Source organism: Marmota marmota, unplaced genomic scaffold (assembly GCF_001458135.2).
Source record: "Marmota marmota marmota unplaced genomic scaffold, marMar, whole genome shotgun sequence".
Taxonomy (NCBI): domain Eukaryota; kingdom Metazoa; phylum Chordata; class Mammalia; order Rodentia; family Sciuridae; genus Marmota; species Marmota marmota.
The window spans coordinates 15,453,104-15,472,357 of NW_026000222.1; the positions used below are offsets into that span (position 1 = coordinate 15,453,104).

The following is a 19,254-nucleotide window of genomic DNA, read 5'->3' on the forward strand; positions in this document are numbered from 1 at the left end:
TGAAGGCCTGGTTCGAGATCCCACCAGCCAATCAGAGTCGTCCAGCCCTTCCGCTCTTACCAATCAGACGCGTCGTGACTTTGGAACGGCGCCTAACGGAGGCCTGTTGATAGGTGTAAGCTCGGGAGAGGCTCTTTCACTCGGCCCGCGGTTCTGCGGAGTCCTGAAGGAGAGCCGTGTTTCCTGAGCCCCGCTTCCCTTGCCTTTCCCCGGGATCCCTCTGAGTCACACGAAGCTCGTCTTCCCCACTTCTTGCTCAGCCCTTCTTCAGCTCTGGGTTTACATCTTTGCTGCGTCCAGGCTGTTGATGTGGCGAATCTCGGCACAGTCTCCTCGCCAGTAAATGAGCAGGATAACCTCTACCTTACAGAGGAGTTTGGCAAATTAAATGAGAGGGCGTCCGTAAAGCGCTCAGCACATTTATTGCTACATAAATGACAGCCGTCATTAGAAGGGTAGGGCGACTGGCCTGAGGCCTTAGGACAGCGATTGGGGGCAGAGTATGGAGCCTCCTAAGTTCCTACCACTAGTAAGTATCTGACAGCTAAGCGAATTCTTTGGTGATCAGCACCTGTCTACGAATTTTAGTTTCTACCTGATCTAAAATACAGTTCACCTCAACTGTCCCTGAGGTTCTCTCATTTTGGAATTCCAAATTTGGTTATATGTAGTGTCGTAAGCTACTTATTTTTAACTGCTATTGTAACTGACAGCTTGATCATCCTAAAATGTCATTTTCTTCGGATCACTCACAGCCTAATGTAAATTAGGACTCTCCACAATACATTCACGACCTCCTTTATAAATATTTTCTACCATTCCCTTTATAACTAGGGCATCAGCCACTGACTCCTAAACCTACTGGTTTTGTTCCCATATCCATTGGATATCCCATCCCATAACCACCCAGTTAAGATATCCTCTTCCTCCCAATGCCTACTTACCTGTCCTTTTTCACAAAACACTCTTGCTGTTCTGAGCTCCATTGAGTCCATCCCCTTTTAGTATCTAAGCATATACTATTTTAGGAAACAGACTATCTGTAAATTTTAACTTTCCAATATATTACATCCCTTATTAGACTGAAACTATGTGAGCAATCCCATATGGTTCTTAGGATCTTCTACAAACTCTAGATTCAAATATCAACATCATTTCAGGAAGATTTACTGCATCACAAGTCCTGTGATAGGCTCTGGCAATAGAAAGGTAATATAAGAAACAAGCTCTCCAAAAGAAACAAAAACATTACACATACGTGTATATAATTCCTAGAATAGAGACTTACACCAAACGCAATGGGACAGCTCTCAAAACATGTTGGTTAAATGATGAATTCACACTAAACCCCAGTGCATGAGGCTTGTGAGAAGGCTATGTTAAAAATGCAGATTCCCTGCCCCATTTCCAGAAACTCTGGTCCCAAAAGGTCTAAGTATAAAACCAGAAATCAACAGTGTTTTTTTTTTTTTTTTCCAGTGCTGGGGATTAAACCCAGTGCCTTGTGCATGCCAGGCACATTCTACAAACTGAGCTATATCCCCAGCCCAGAAATTAACATTTTTAATAAGAATTTCAGGTAATTCTTATGCAGTTTATCTGTGGAAAGTGAGTTCAGTTTTGTGTGTGTGTGTGTGTCTGTGTTTGTTTTGGTCCTGGGAATTGAACCCAGAGCACTTAACTACTGAGCCAGGTCCCCAGCCCTGCTTAATTTTTATTATTTTTTATTTTTATTTTTCCAAGAACAAAGGTTTAACTTTAGTTTTCCATTTATTTATTTATTTGTGTGTGTGTGTTGCTGGGGATTGAACCCAGGGCCTTATGCATGCGAGGCAAGCACTCTACCAACTGAGCTATACCCCCAGCCCTAGTTTTCCATTTATTTTGAAACAGGGTCTCGCTAATTTGCTTATGGCCTTGCTTAGTTGCTGAGGCTGACTTTAAATTTGTGATCCTCTTGCCTCAGCCTTGCTGGGATCAAAGGCATGTACCACCATGCCTGGCCTGACCCTGTTGCGTTTTTAAAGACAGATGGCCATGCACAGTGGCATGTGCCTGTAATCCCAGTGACTCAGGAGGTTGAGGCAGAGGATCTCAGGTTTGAAGCCAGTCTGGGCACTTAGTGAGACCCTGTCTCAAAAAATAAAAAATAAGGCTGGGAATGTAGCTCAGTTGTAGAGCACTTGACTAACCTGCATAAAGATGTGAGTTCAATCCTCAGAAGCACACACACACAAAAATTTAAATGGTAAAAATAAATAATTTTTTAAAGGACTGGGATGTAGCTCAGTGGTAGAGCACCCCTGGGTTAATCCTCAGCACAGAAAGAAAACAATATTGACAGACAATGAAAGAATAGATTGAGAGAATCTCTTGGGTAAAGGGAGAAGTTGAAGAAATATATTTGAATACAGCAAAAGCAAATGAAGGGATGCATTTATAGTGGGAAGAGATTTCTAACTGGCAAGAGCAGTGGTTGGTGTTTCCCCAGGAACTGGGAACCCATAAATATGATAGTACTCCATTTATTCCAGTTTTTTAAAAAAATTGTCATTTTCAACAAAGTTTTTCCATATCTTTTTATTTCTAAATATTTTGTTTTTTATACTACAAGTGAAATGATTTCATTTTTCAAATATTTGCCACCACTAAAGAGAAGCATAATTGATTTTGTACACTGACTTAATAGTTTATGACTTAGTTTATGACCTTGCTAAGTTCACTTACAGTTCTAGTAGTTGTTTTGTAGATTTCTTAAGATTATCTATATAACAATCATGCTATGCTAACAGAGACACTTTACTTTCCCCTTTCCAATCTGAATGCCTCTGTTTTCCTCACCTTATTGCACTGTTTAGGACTCCAGTACAATATAGAATAGAAATGGCAAGGAGATCAAGAACAACCAGAGAAATGAAAAGTTTTGCTCTGTTTGTGTACGATGAAACGAAATGCATTCTTCTGAAAAAAATTTTAAATGTTAATATAAAAAGAAAAAAGAAATGGCAAGATGAGCATCCCTGTTTTGTTCCTGATCTTGGGGAGGAAAGTATTCAGTCTTTCAGAATGAATTATGATTTGTCAGTAGATATCCTGACTTGAGGAAGTTCCCCTATCCTCCTGGTTTCCTGAGTTTGTTTTATTTTTGTTTTGTTTTTATCAGGAAAAGGTGTTGAATCCTGTCAGACATATTTTGTCCATCAATTGGACTGATGTGATTTTTTTTTTCCTTTACTGTGTTAAGACAGTAGCTTACAAGGATTGGTTTTCAAAAACTTAATCATCTTTGCATTCCTGAGGTAAACCTCACTTGGTTATGACATTAGTCTTTTTTATAAATTGTAGGATTCAATTTGCTAATATTTTCAAAGGATCATTGCACTATATTCACAAAGAATATTTATAGTTTTTTCTTCTTGCATGGAAGAGAAAACTATCAAAGAAAAAATTTCTTCAATAGTTTTGGGTTTTTTTTTTTTTTTTTTCGGTATACCAGGGATTGACCCCTGGGGCACTTGACCTCTTAGCCACATCCCCAGCCCTATTTTTTGTATTTGATTTAGAGATAGGGTCTCACTGAGTTGCTTAACTCCTCACTTTTGCTGAGGTTGGCTTTGAACTCCAGATCCTCCTGCCTCAGTCTCCCAAGCCACTGGGATTACAGGCATGTGCCACCATGCCCGGCTTGATGGTATTTTTTCCAAACTTTTTGAAAAATATGTACTGAGTAGCTTCAGCTAAGCACTGGGTCACTTAAACAGAACTCTTAGCTCAGTGCTTTCCACAGAGTCCTCAGTAAATGCTAACTACTTTGGGGTGTAATTTCTAGATGCTAAAAATGAGACCTTGTTCTTAAGGAAAATTCCGAGGAAGATGGCATTTACATTTAAACAATTTTAAACATATTTAACATTGCTGCTTCATTCACCCCCACTTCCACCCTGGTCCTGGGGATTGAACCCAGGGGCACTTTACCACTAAACTACATCTCCAGCCTTTTTAATTATTTAGTTTGAGACAGGGTCTCGCTAAGTGGCTGATGGTGTTGGTGAATTGCCAAGGCTGGCCTCAAACTTGGGATCCTCCTGCCTCAGTGTTCCAAGTAGCTGGGATTGCTGGCCTATGCCACCATACCCCACTTTACATTGCTTATTTTACATATTAGATAGTTCTCTCCTGAAGCTGTCCAAGTGTGTACTCTATAATTCATGTGTGTGAGAGACACTGCTCCAGGGGAATCCTTATTTACCTTGTAGATGATTATACTGCTTTTGTGTAAATAGTGGAATTAGAACAGGGAACTGTTGAGATGAACCCTGTGCATGCTCCTTGTGAACAGAGCAAGAAGCAAGGATTCTGTCCATTTTTTTGCAGACATCAAGCACACCTACTGAGTGTTCTCATACTCTTTTATGTTGGGGGAAGGGGCATTCTCCTTTCTTGTACCAGTAATGAAATACAATGACATGACTCTCAAATTTGTTCTTGCCCTTCTCAAGGTATTATCCCCTGGCAACCTAGTCTCTTCCTTTCTTAAAAAAAAAAAAAAAAAAAAGACCAGCATCAAGCTGTGCATTATTCTCTTTCCCTTGCCAGGGTCAGACTGAATCAGCCAGTATCCTGGAGGTATCAGAAAGTTGGTATAAAACTAGGAAACTAAATCTCCAGGATATAGCCTCAGGGAGGGTTTGGTTGCCAGCATGCTAATTGGTACCCAACCACAGTCAACCAGACCTCTCCAGCCTCTTTTGGGGTGAAACACCATAGGAAATGGACTCTTCTCGAGTTTCCCCCAAGACCCTCCTGTTGAGTCCTATGCCAACGGGGCCCAATAGCCTCCTGCCCCCAGCCCAGCCCAATTTTTAGAAATGAAAGAAACTACTATGAGGACAGCCATTGACAAAGATGGTTTCATTCCTGCATTGGCTGCCTGGCTTTAGAACATTGATTCTTCCCCATTGCAGTGTTTGTTGAATAATAATAATAATTATTATTATTTTGATGATGATGACGATGATGATACATGTGGCATTGGGGATCAAACCCAGAATATTGCAAATGCCAGGTAGAGCTCTACGACTGAGCTACAATCCCAGCCCTTTTTAAATTTTATTTTGAGACAGGATCTGGCTCAATTGCCCAGACTGGCCTTGAATTCTGGATCCTCCTGCCTCTGCCTCCTGAGTAGGTAGGATTGTGCACCATCAGATCTGCCTTAGCTTATTTTTAACAGATAGTAAATACATCCATGTTTTGAAAAGTAAATGTATGTGTTTATAAATATGTGTGTAAACAGCTCTCTCCAGTTTCCAAAACGTAACTACTAGTTTCTTATTTATCACCCATATCTCCTCCCTTTTTATACAAAACTTATTATGCATAGCTTATTATACATACTTTGTTTATATTGCTTTATTCACATAACAATTTCTCTTTGCATGGTGGCACACAACTGTAATCCTAGAGACTTGGAAGGCTAAAGCTGGATGATTACAAGTTCAAGGCCAACCTGGGCAATTTAGCTAGCCAGACCCTGTCTTAAAACAAAAGGCTAGGCTCCCACTCCTGTCATCCCAGTGGCTGGGGAGGCTGAGGCAGGAGGATTAAGAGTTCAAAGCAAGCCTCAGCAAAAAGCAAGATGCCAAGCAACTCAGTGAGACCCTCTCTCTAAATAAAATAAAATACAAAATGTACTGAGGCAGGAGGATCATGATACAAAATAGGGCTGGGGTTGTGGCTCAGTGGTGGAGTACCCCTGAGTTCAATCCCCAGTACCCCCCCAAAATAAAGACAAAAAGAAAGCAAAAAGGGTGTGGCTCGGTGATAGAGTACTTGCATAGCACACACTATGGTCAATAGGCCCTAGGGTCAATAACCAGTACCACACAAAATATTTTTTTTCACTTCACACTCACAAGGATGGTTATTTTTTTTTAATGTTTATTTTACTTATATGTGGTGCTCACAGGATCGAACACAAGGCCCCACAATCCCGGCCCCACAAGGACGGTTATAATCAAAAAGACAATAACAAGTGTTGAAAGATATTCAGAAAAATTGGAACACTCATATGCTGCTGGTGGTAATTTAAGAGTGCCCCTGAGTTCAATCCCTGGTACCTGCCCCCCAAAAAAGAAGTTTGAATTAGTAGTTAGGGAAAGGTCATGAAGAGAAGAAGGGAGTGACTAAAAAGCATAAAAAGAGGGCTGGGGTGTCACTCAAAGGTAGAGTGTTTAGGCCATGGGTGCCCAAGGCTCTGGGTTCAATCCCCAACACAACAAAAAAACAAACAGAAAACAAAAACTTGCAATACCTCTGAGGTGTGGTGCCAATGAGAAAACGGATGCAAAAAAAAACTTTGAAATAATAAAACTCTTTTTTTAAATATTTATTTTTTAGTTTTTGGTGGACACAACATCTTTATTTTATTTGTATGTGGTGCTGAGGATCAAACCCAGCGCCCCACGCATGCCAGGCGAGTGTGTTACCACTTGAGCCATATCCCCAGCCCTCATAAAACTCTTTATAGTGGAAAAGATTCTTTTCGTTAAAGATAATCTCATACACAGACTAGATGGCTGTCATTGTTTCTATTGTAGCCTTTTGGGTAAAGCCCACTCTGAAAAAAACATATTTCCATAAACACAGTTTTCTTTAGGCTGGTTTTGCCCTCTGTATATTCCTATTGCCTTTGCTCCATGGCATTATCTAGTCTGTTAAGGATCAGTAGCAAAGCACACAAAGCTTCTTAGTGATTTAATAAACCTACCTTTAGTGGAGATTTTTATTGTTTTGCAGGGGTGGGGTGGGTAGTACTGGGGGGTTGAACTCAGAGCTTTACCCATGTATACTATGTCATTGAGTTCTTAGTATATTTTAAAATCAGCTTTAGCCAGGTTCAGTGGTGCCCAGCAGCTAGGCTCAGGAGGCTGAGGCAGGAGGATCATGAGTTCAAAGCCAGCCTCAGCAACAGGGAGGTACTAAGCAACTTAGACCCTGTCTCTAAATAAAATACAAAAAAAGGCTGAGGATGTGGCTCAGTGGTTAAGTGCCTCTAAATTCAACCCCCAGGAACCCCCACAAAAATAAAAACCAGCTTTATTTAAATATCTTTTTTTTGGGCGGCGGGGGGGGCACAGGGTACTGGGAATTGGGAAAAAAAAAAAAAGTTCCAGGCCAGCCTCAGCAACCCAGCTGAAGGAGACTGGGGATGTGGCTCATTGATAGAGCACCCCTGGGATTAATCCCCAGTACCAAAAAAAAAAGAAAACATTTATCTGAACTAATGTACTCTTTATTACCATGATCTACATTGATTCAAGTAGGAACTTCTTGTGGTGTAGCTGAAGAAGTGAGGTGGTTATGAATTAAGTAATAAGTCACTTAAGTGGTAGTAGGAGAGGAATCAAATTTAAAAATTTTTGAATCCATAATATTCTCACTTGATTCTAAAGTAAAAAAGAAAACAATGAAACTTAAAAGGAAAATATCTTACCCAACTTTTCTACCCAGTTTCCATCCCTTTCACTCACCCACCCAGATAATCAATTTTATTAATTGTGTATATATCTTTCCTGAGTTTGTTTTTGCAAATGCAAGTTAGTATTTCTATTTAATATAAAAGATAACAAACAACTTACAGTTCTGCATCTTGCTTTTTTTAACTTAAGGACATATCTTAGGAATGTTCAGATATCAGTGCTTGTCTCACATGCCCAAGATCCTGGGTTTGATCCCCTGCACTGAAAAATAAAAAAGTTTAGACATTAATGCAGAGAGAACCTCCTTGTTCTTTTTTGACAGTTGCATAGTTTTCCACAATTTTACAGTTTGATATGAATGTGACACAGTTTAACTAGTTTTATGCTGATAGAGATTTGGATTGCTTCCAGTGTTTTGCAATTTCAGAGATTACTGTAATTAATGAACTTGATCTTACATAATCACACACACACAAGAAGAATGGGACTTCTAGGTCAAAGGCATATGCATTTGTAATGTTAGCAATTGCATAAATTTATTTCTCACTGGCAATGCATTTGAGTGCCAGTTTACCCAACCCAACATATAGGTATTATTAAAGCTTTCAAAGTATGCCAATCACATTTGTATCACATTGCAGGGTTTTTTGTTTGTTGGTTGGTTGGTTTTTGGTACTAGGAATTAAACCCAGGAGTACTTTACCACTGGAACTATATCCCTAGTTCTTTTTGTGTTTTTATTTTGAGATCAGGTCACGATAAGCTGCTTAGGGCCTCCCTAAATTTCTGAGGCTGGTCGCAATCTTTGGCTCCTCCTTCCTCAGCCTCCTGAATGGCTAGGATTACAGTCATACACCACTATATCTGGAGTGACTTCTCATTATAGTTATAATTTGTATGTATCTTCTTATGTTTGAGGGTAAATATCTGTTTCTATGGTTTAAAGTCAGAAAGGATTTGACCAATCTTCTACTCAGATAAAGTTCTGAAAAATAATCTTAATGGCCAAGAATTTTCTTGAATTGAGATGAGTTAATTTCTATACGCATGCACCTGACTGTCTTAGAGGATATTCCCTCTGCCTGGATGGTCTCCCCAACCCTAACTTCATGTATTGGTCTTATTCTAATCTAGATTTAAATGCCAGCACCTAAATGAGGCTTTGGCTAGTACCTCGTCCTAGTGGCCACCTCTCTCTTTTTTTAAAAAAAAATTTTTTTAATATTTTATTAGTTGTTGATGAACCTTTATTTATTTATATGCAGTACTGAGAATTGAACCCAGTGCCTCATACATGCTAGGCAAGAGCTCCACCACTGAGTCCTAGTGGCCACCTCTCTAACGCATCATTCTATTTTCTTTCACTCCATAGAATTCATGGCTACATGATATTTTCTGACATGTGTCAACTGATCTCTGTGTTCACTATTGTATCCTCAGTGTGTGATATTGTGCTTGGCACACAGTAGGTACTTAATAACCATCTATTGAGTAAATAAATGCCCAACTTCTGGAATGAGGGGAAAGGATGAAATTTCTAAAGAGAGTTTTTTGATATTGGAGTGTGGGAAAAGAATTTGACCTTGCTACTGGGTTGAAAATGCCTACAGGCAGCCCTACTGCTTTATTTCCAGAGCATTTTAATTTTGTGCTAACTCTGAGCTGTGGACGTGAGACCTACCCCCGGTTAAGTTCAGGTTAGGTTTGGGACACTGAAATATTTTCTTTCATCCATAATCACTGAATCAAGTCCTATAAATCAAATAGTTAAGACGCAAAACACAAACAAGGTCATAATTTGTTTCTTCCTGCCCTCTGTTTTTCTTGGCATGAAAAAACTCAGGGTTTTTCAGACTAGAGATGGGTAATGACATTGGAGGGTGATTCATTGAAAGTGGTCTAAATAACTGGCCTTTTATTTCTTCTCATTCTTTCCCCTTATTGTCCCAACTCATGTAAGGAAACACATTGAATAAAATAGTTCTTCTGCTGATAAAGAACTTTCCCTTGACTCTTTGGTCATTTGCATCCACATGTTCCCAGAATCAAATTCTTGGAACTGAATGGGCTAACATAAGAAAGAATAGATGTGAGGGTATTTCTGGTAGAGAAGGAAGGTCAATGGCCCTGACTAGTGGAAATCTTGTCTCTTCCCAACTTTTTGTACCGAAGCTGCCTATCAAGTAAGGAAATTGTTCTTATCCCCAAAGACCCTGGCCACATAAGCAGGAGGCAGGTATGTCTATGGGCAAGTCTGACAGCCTCAGTTCTTCATCTGTAAAATGGGTGCTATCATACCAGACCTTGTTTAACAAGCATCATTACTTTCAACTGAGGCCAGGAGAAAGGGAAGTGGTAAAATCAAAAAAGCATTTAATAGTATATATACATCACAATATTAAGAGAAACAACAGAATATTTACTATTTTTATCTTCTACACTATGCACTTCTATATTATTTGAATTACTTGTATAAAATTTTTACAGGAATAATGAGCCCAGGTATGGTGGCACATTCCTGGAATCTCAGCAACTCAGGAGGCGGAGGCAGAAGGATCATAAGTTTGAGGTCAACATGGACAAATTAGTGAGGCCTTGTCTAAAAATTTTTTGTGGATCGAACTCAGAGTACACGACCACTGAGCCACATCCCCAGCCCTATTTTGTATTTTATTTAGAGACAGGGTCTCACTGAGTTGCCTAGAGCCTCACTATTGCTGAGGCTGGCTTTGAACTCGTGATGTTCCTGCCTTAGCCTCCTGAGCTGCTGGGATTACAGACGTGCACCACCATGGCCCAGGTTGTCTAAAAGTTTTTAAAGGGCTGGGGATGTAGGTCTGTGGTAAAATGTCCCTGGGTTCAATCACGAAAGAAAGAAAGGAAGGAAGGAAGGGAGGGAGGGAGGGAGGGAAAGAAGGGAAGGAAGGGAGGAAGGGAAGAAAGGGAAGAAAGGAAGAAAGAAAGAAAAAGTTTAGACAGTAATAAATCAAAATGCTAAAAGATAGTTCAGAGTTGAGAGTCGTAGTTAATTTTACCTTTTACCTTTATGTTTTTCTATATCTTTTTAGTTTTTTCAAAGATCATACATTCCTCTTGTAATTTAAAATAATAATAAAATGTATTTTAATTTAAATTGGTTTGTGTGTCCCAATCTCCTGCACATCTCTGTGGAAGTGAAACAATTTATTTTCCAAGAGGTGGGCACAGAGGATAAAAGTGGGAGGAGAGAGGTGGGGGACAAATGTGACTATGATCCTGGTCACATGAGGCTATGGAAAAATACCAGGGATGCCACACCCTCCACATGGCTCTGCCGAAGTCTAATTTTTTTTGTGTGTGTGTGTTTTGTTTTTTGTTTTCCTACCTCCTGGTCCTGGGAATGAAATTTAGTGTCGCCTCTGCGAGGCAAGCAGCTCTACCACTGAGCTGTATCCCAGGCCACTGTTGAATCACTCTGTGTTGTTCCTGCCTGCCCCCTACCATATGAAATAAAACAGTTTGTCTCTCCTGCTGATATAAGTAAATCTAGCTTCCGTGCCTTTATTGCAACTTACCTCTGAGCACTCCACTGTTCCTGTGAGTTCCCTAGGAATTGCTCCTTGCTCTTGTGACCTTAATAAGAAAGGGGGAGAATAAGAGGGTGAATCTGTGGGTTGGTGGTTCTTGAGGATTTTTTCTTTTTTGGTACTGGGAATGGAACCTAGGGGTGCTTTACCATTGAGCTACGTCCCCAGTCCTTTTAATTTTTTATTTTGAGACAGGGTTCACAAATTTGCTTAGGGTCTCACAAAAATTGCTGAAGCTGGGGCTGGGGTTATAGCTCAGCAGCAGAGCGCTTGCCTCATACACGTGAGGCACTGGGTTCGATCCTCAGCACCACGTAAAGATAAATAAAATAAAGATATTGTGTCCATCTTTAAAATTGCTGAAGCTGCCCTTGAATTTGTAATCCTCCTGAAGTGCTCAGATTTATGCATGTCCATTTCTATAACATGGGATAAGTAAAAGGATAACCACAATGTATCTCAATGCTGTGTAACCAAAACAAATTATTCAAACAAATGGAATGCTGAGACTTAATATAAAATAGCAAACATTATTTGCAAGTTCTAATTTCAGATTTTTCTTTTAATTAGAATAGCTTTTGGGTTTTTTTCTGTTTTCTTTATAAGGCCTATAAAGTTAAATTGATGAAATAAATTTGTACAATATTTTTTAACTTATAAATAAGCCATATGTATATTTAATTTACAAATTTTATCATTTACGAAATAAATTTATGCAAATGACACACACACACACACAAAAAAAGAATTTGTAATCCTCCTGCCTCAGCCTCCGGAGTTGCTGGGTTTAGAAGGATGCACCAATGTGCCCAACTTCTTGTTGACTACAGGGATTCAATTAATAGCAAGCCTTCTCCCTTCCCAGCTCTAAACTAATTGAGGGAGAAAAGAAAGCCAGAAGATGAATTATCTTCCAATAAAGGCTATAGGTTGGAGCTGGGCATTAGTGATGCACGCCCATAATTCCAGAGGCTTGGGAGACTGAGGCAGGAGGATCATGAGTTCTAAAGCCAGCCTCAGCAACTTCGAGGGGCTCTAAGCAGTTTAGGAAGACCCTTCTCAAAATAAAATATATAAAGGGCTGGGTATGTGACTCAGTGGTTAAGCTAACCCATGAGTTGGCTGAGTGTGTGTGCTAAACAAGCTTCCTGTTTATTGGGGAGTTTTGGTACCAGGGATTGAACCAAGGGGATCTTAACCACTGAGCCACATCCCCAGCTCCCTGCTTATTTCACCAAAATTTTTCACCTGCCCCAGGCAATGACAGAGCATGCTCCTTCCCAGCATTCCTCACCTCCACCCCACCAAAGTTGGGGATGACCCAGGACCTCACGCATGCCAGGCTAGCACTCTACCATTAAGCCCCCTCCCAGCATTTTGATCCTAGAAGCCCAGAAAGAGGAAGACACCGAGTGGTTCATGCCCAATTTTTCTTAATACCCTCCTTCTCCTATGTGCAGGATAAAAGGGTGAAGAGCAGCCTGGGTTACATTGGTTCATGACCCTCCACAGTGAAGGAGCTATCTGGAGTAGGAGGAAGCATTTTCCTCTCCAAAAGTCCGTACTGTTTCTTGGATCATAGAACATTATAAGACTGTGAAGCAAGTTATAAACAGTCACTATCTCAAGGGCTGAGGTTGTGGCTCAGTGGTAGAGCACTTGCCTGGCATGTGTGAGGCACTGAGTTCTATCCTCAGCACCACACATAAATAAATAAATAAAGGTCCATCAACAACTGAAAACATCTTGAAAAAATAAAAATAAATAAAAATAAACCACTACCTCAGAAAAATGCACCTAGGCACTGTGTTATGGAAATAATTGCCGGTTGGCCTTTCCCTTTTAGGAGCCCCAGCTTCTGAGAAATTGTTCTTACTCCATTCTGTGTGAAGGCAGTAGGGCTGCCTACTACCTAATCCTACAAAATCAGTATGTTCCGCCTCCCTTTGGTGACAGGATGGGCCGCGTGATCCGATCTACCCAATCAGAGAAGCTCCTTTATTTGGCCCTTTTGTTTCAGGAATCAGGCATGATTTAAGGAAATCAACAAGGGAGTTAAGCAAGGTGGGGGCAGTTAGGGAAGACTACTGCTTTAAGAATACTAAAGTGGAAAAGAAAGAAGGCTGGAGCTGTATCTGCCAAGTGGAAAGATTCAGTCTGAAGAATGGAGCCCAACAAAGCAGAAAGGTGCCTTAAGGACATTATTGAACACTTGCATCTAGTCACAAACGAAATCTGGTGTCTTGGTTACAAGAGCCACTAAATTCGCCTTTTCTTCTTTTAAACTCCCAGCTCAAGTTAGTGTGAGGTGGGGTTCTGTTCTCTACAGCGCATACTCACACACAGAACTTGGCCTCCCTCTCCAAGGAGTGCTCAGACTGCCACAAACCTCCCCTGGATCTTATGAGTCCCTTCTCTCAGTGGTGCCCATTATAAGTTGAAAAACTGGTCAAGTATTCTAGAATATTCTAACAGATTTGGTTGCTGCATTTGTAGCAGCAATACTTGACTCTTCACATCCGCCCTCTTTCAGCTTGTCCACAATTTGGAAACCATAATGAAAATATAGCTTGGAGGATGTACGGCTTAAGAAAAGACAAATCACAGGATGCGTTCGAATGCAGGAAATGCTAGAGAAAGAGTTTATTTACCTGAGGATGGAGAGATTAAGTTCGACTATCCTCTTTTTCTTTAGATGTGGTAGATGAGAGTTGCAATGGGAAGAGGAGAAAGAGAATCCCACCCAAACCAAAGAGGATGATGTTTGGGCAAGTTAACCCAAATAAAAGCTCTAGGAAGGGGCTGGTGGGGGGGCGGGTGGCTCAGTGGCAGAGCACTTGCCTGTGAGGCACTGATTCAATCCTCAGCACCCACATATAAATAAGTAAACAAAATAAACGCATCGTGTCCATCTACAACTTAAAAAAAAAAAGTGATACATGTCACTTGGAGAAACACCATACACTTAAAAAAAAAGTGCTAGATGGGCTGGAGTTGTAGCTCAGTGGTAGAGCACTTATCTTGCATTTGTGAGGCCCTGGGTTCGATCTTCAGCACCACATAAAAATATTAAATAAGATAAAAATACTATTAAAAAAAACTAGAAATTTGATGCAAGGGGCTGGGATTGTGGCTCAGTGGTAGAGCGCTCGCCTAGCACATGCCAGGCCCTGGGTTCGATCCTCTGCACCACATAAAAAATAAATAAATAAATGAAATAAAGGTATTGTGTCCATCTACAACTAAAAAATTTTTTTTTAATTTTAAAAAAAGAAGTTTGATGCAAAATATGTAGGAGAATCTGTGTGATAATAATGCCTTTTTTTTTTCTTTTGGTATCCTTATTGAACTTGGGGTGCTTAACTGCTGAGCCACATCCCTAGATCTTTTTTATTTTGAGACAATGTCCATGCTAAGTCGCTTAGGACCTTGCTAAATTGCTGAAGCTGGCTTTAAATTTGTGGCCCTCCTGCCTCAGCCTTCTGAGCCTCTGGGATTGCAAGCATGTGCCACCCCCACCCAGCCTAACCTTTTATTAAGCATTTCCTTTGAGCTAGATGTTGTACTAAGCATTTTACATGCATTATAGCAATTCTAGGTGATGGGTACTATGCTTACAACCATGTTACAGATGGTAAAACTGAGATGGGTTAGGAACTTGCCAAAGGATCTTCCAGTTGCTGGAGTCAGGATTTGACACCAGGGCCATCTGAACCATGTCTTCCTAACCACCTTGTCCTTCCTCTCTAATTTAAGACAGGTTTGACTCTATCTCTGTCACGTGCTAATTGAGTAACCTTGAGCAAGTCATCCCCTCAGCCTGTTGCCTCAAGTGGAAAATGCAGGGATTATACAAAATCACTTTCCCCACTCCCTTTCAACTCTAACTTAATTCCAAAAGTTTAAAGATCTCCAGTGCCCCAACTAGGATTTGTATTCTTGAGGGTTCCTCCCCTCCACCCAAGACCCTATACATTGGTTTTCCCATGGATTCAGGATAAAAAATCTCCTTGGGGTTATGTACTTTTTTGAAATGGATTCAAAGGCAGAGGAATTGGAAAGCCTTCTTCCTTGCTGAGTGAATCAGCATCCCGTGAGCACAGGTGACAAGTTCTGACCCGTCCCTTCACTGTGTGATAAACCCAAAGGTCACGGCTCTGAACTTGAACCTGCTTTCACTTCTTCCTGCCTTTTTGTGGGTTTTCTGATAAGGTGCTCTAAGTCAGCTGTGACACTGTTTTTCTCTCCTTGTGTACACAGTCCCCAGGGCATACACTCTGCCTGCAAACTCCCCAGCTGCTTCCAGCTCTCCCTCTGCCCACAGCCCTTTATTGCTGCATTCCAACAAATTAGCCATGTGACAGAAGATTATTTTTAACTTCAATAGAGCAGCTCCCTCTCTTAATATATCATGCTTGGCCCACATTCCCTCGGTGAAAAGGGCAATAGCGGCTACTTCTGAGAACTTTTAATTACTTCAATTGTTTGCAAAACTCTCTTAGAAGCTTGGGGAAAAAAAGCTACTTCTTTCACCTTTCCCTTCCAGTCCTCTTCTCTGGTTTTCTTACTGGTTATTTATTGTTGAATTCAACCTTGGAACTTACCAGGGCTCCCCAAATCCCTCTCACCCCCTGCCCCAGCTGCTGCCTGTTTTCCATAGAAGGGTTTTTTAAAGTTCAAATCCAACTGGGAGAGAGAAGGGAAGGCAAGTGGCAGAGTGACAGAGGCCCCCCACTTCAGTCCCATACAGAACCCCAGCAGACAGCAGGGTGGGGGTGACTGGAGGCATCAGAAGCACTGAGCATTAAGTATTTCCTAGGTCTCAGGACAATCCAAGAGGTTCTAATGGTTGGCCTTTGACACTAAAACTGGGCCTTCTACCTTTAAGTCATCTACACAGAATCACGAACATCTCAGTTGCCACTGGATGAACCAAGGCCCTTCTCCAATTTTCCTGAATTTTCTAAACTCCAGATACTTCTCAAATCTCAGGAGGCCAAGGGAGCAGTATGACAACAAAATTATTGGGATTATATCTCCCACCTCCACCTAGAAGGTAGACAGAGTTACATTCAAGTATCCAGAATTGAGAAATGTGTAGTTTCTGATGTCTGAGTTTTGCAAAGTCATTCACACAGGTTATAATAGTATGTGTATCATTCCAGCTGTTTCTCTAGTATTATGTATTTTGACACAAAGTGAACTATAAAAAGATTCAGGGTATAGTGGTGCATGCCTGTAATCCCAGCTACTCAGGAGGTTGAGGCAGGAGGATCACAATTGACAATTTAGCAAAACCCTGTTTCAAAATAAAAAATAAAAAGTGCTGAGGATATACTTCAGTGGTACAGTGCCTGTGGGTTCAACCCCAGTACCTTGGGGTGGGGGTGGGGGATTATAAAAAGATTATTTATAGCCGGGGGCTTGGTGGCACATGCCTGTAATCCCAGCCACTCAGGGGGCTGAGGTGGAGGATTTCAAGTTCAAAGCCAGCCTCAGCAAGTCAAGGCACTAAGCAACTCAGTGAGACCCTGTCTCTAAATAAAATACAAAATAGGGCTGGGGATGTGGCTCAGTGGTCGAGTGCTCCTGAGTTCAATCCCAAGTACTAAAAAAAAAAAAAAAAGATAGTTTATGTGTGAGTTGTGTGTGTGTTTATGTGTGAGAATGGGTACAATTGTGTGCTGGTAAAAGGGAGGAAAGAATGTTCCAAGCAGTGGAAACAGCACATGAAAAGCTGTTAGGTAAGAAAAAGCACAGTGTGCTGGGGGGAACTGAAAAAAGGCCATATAACTGCCATTATGACTGCCATTTACAGGCAGCAACACAACTTAATTAGGACCATACAACTCAGTTTTTTATGGTTTTTAAATGAGGTATATTTACATAAAATGTCAACATTTTAGAGTTCAGATCAATGGGTTTTGTCAAGTATAGTCATGTAATCACCACCCAAATCCACACTGAACTTTCCCAGCTCCTCAGAAAGTCCCCCAGTACCCTTTTAGGGTCAATGGTGTCCAGCCCCAGGCAACCACTGTTCTGATTTCTATCACCTAGATGCATCTTGTCTGTTCTTGACTTGACAACATATAAATAGCATCACACAGTGCAGAGTGCTTTCTATTGTGTCTAGCTTCTTTCTTCCTTCATCATGATTTTGAGATTCATCTCTGTTGTTCCACCAGTTTCACCCTATGTAGAACTTTTCTGTTAAGTTTAGCAGGAGCCAGGCATGGTGGCCCAGGCCTGTAATCCCAGGAGGCTGAAGCAGGAGTACTGCAAATTCAAAGCCAGCCTCAGCAATTTGGCAAGGCCCTAAGCAACTAGTGAGGAACTGTTTCAAAATAAAAAATAGAAAAGGGCTGGGGATATGCCTCTGGATTCAATCTTCAGTACAAAAAAAAAAAAAAAAAAGCAAGAATAAGTAAAGTAGTAAATTCAAGCCAAACCAGAACAATTTCATTAATGACAGATTTCCCCAGAGAGGGCTATAGTCAGCTGCCACAAACCTTGATCAAAAATGCTATTTAGACATGGCAAGGTGCTTTTGATTAAAAGAAGTTGACCACATGCACTTTACTGATTGACTCATTATTCTGCATTGAGAAGTTTATCTTGCAAATAGATATATTCACATATGTGTGACATGATGTTTGGGCAAGGATGTGAATGCATTATTTGTGAGAGCCAAGGATTAGAAACAAATTATATCTATCATAAGGATCTGATTAGATAAATCATAATGAATCCAATGGAACATTTCACAGTCATGAAGAATGCCCCACTGTTAGAAAGTTCCTTATGTTTTGAAATGAGATGATCAGAGTGAAAAAAGCAAAATGCAGAATTGAATATTTTCATCTAATTACTCAACATATACTTATTGAGCAATTGCTATGTTCCAGGCACCATTCTATGTGCTGAGGATACATTGTACAAAATAAAATCTCTTTCCTTATGTGGCCTCCATTCTAGTGGCAGGGGTGAGAGAGAAAAAAAATTTAAAATAACACTACACTACATAATGTATAAATGAATCAAAACCTTATATAGTACCCCATAAATAGAATATTTCTATGTTTTTATGTATCTGTTAAATTTTAAAAAAATTTTTATCATTGGTATTTTGTGGTTGTTGTTGTTTGTGTGTTTGTGGTGCTGGGGATTGAACCCAGGGTCTTGTACAAGCTAGGCAAGTGCTCTAGCACTGAGCCACATCCCTAAATTTCTTAAAATTTTTAAATGAAAAATACATTTGTATAGTGTACTATCATTAATATAAAACAGAAGAATAAAAGAGAAGAAAACATAAATTTGTTTTTTTAAGTATGTATAACATTTCTATTTTAGAGAAATATTGTAGAAACTGGTAGAACTGGAGAAGGAAACAGGGAAGCCGGGCCACAGATAACACAAATTTCACTTTACGCTTTTTACATCTTCTGATTTTTTTGAGATGTGTGAATGCATGACCAAATCCAGAATTAGTGAATACAATTACAGTTGTTTTTTTTTTTTTTTTTTAAGCTGGAAGAAGTAGTTGGCAGTATTTCCAAGCACCTGGGCCTCGAATTATGGGAAACGCCCCACTGTTTTTGAATCAGGACAGGAGGAAAGGGCTGACTTCCAGCTGTCACTCACTGAAGTCATGAACCAAAGCCACAGCATCACTCTAGTAAGTAAAAGAGGCACCAAAAGGACAGAAGGAAATCAAATCAGTCTTGGGCACATATGTTTTTATAAAAGGCTTAGACAGCTCCTTCCTAAATTTGCATTCATATCAGGAGAGAATCATTTCAGGAAGCGGGAGTTCCTCTCTTCAAACCACTTTGGACCATCCCATTCTGGTATGAATCTCACAGAGCCAAGCTCATTTATGGGGAACATCTGTGTGGGGGAAGAGTGGTGATAAGGGCCATAATAAAAAGATCACATGAAACGGAACTTGGACACCTTCTCTTTTTTCCCAGCTTCCCTTGCATTGTTCATTTGTTTGGTTATACAGGAAGGAAGGTCTGTAAAATCTTTATGACTGATTATTTGGATTTATTCATGTGATATGAAAGTGGTATATAAAAGAGAAACCTGACTGAAATGTGCTCTCTTTGTCAATGTCTGAGTCCCAGAGTTGTTGGATGATGGTTTCATGGTAACTGTGTCCTTGTGGCCTATGGTCACCAAAATGGTGGCGGGGGGGGGGGGGG

At 40.4% G+C, this 19,254-nt stretch overlaps 1 long non-coding RNA gene across 1 annotated transcript in view; it reads right to left on the reverse strand.

Annotated features, from left to right (window-relative positions):
* Positions 1–7,514: 7,514 nt before the first annotated feature.
* Positions 7,515–19,254, reverse strand: part of LOC125613153 — a 37,157-nt gene continuing 25,417 nt past the window's right edge. The window contains exons 2-3 of the long non-coding RNA XR_007343645.1: positions 11,036–11,093; positions 7,515–7,742 (exon numbers count right to left, since the gene is read on the reverse strand). This is a non-coding gene — a long non-coding RNA (uncharacterized LOC125613153). The remainder of the gene's footprint in view (positions 7,743–11,035; positions 11,094–19,254) is intronic.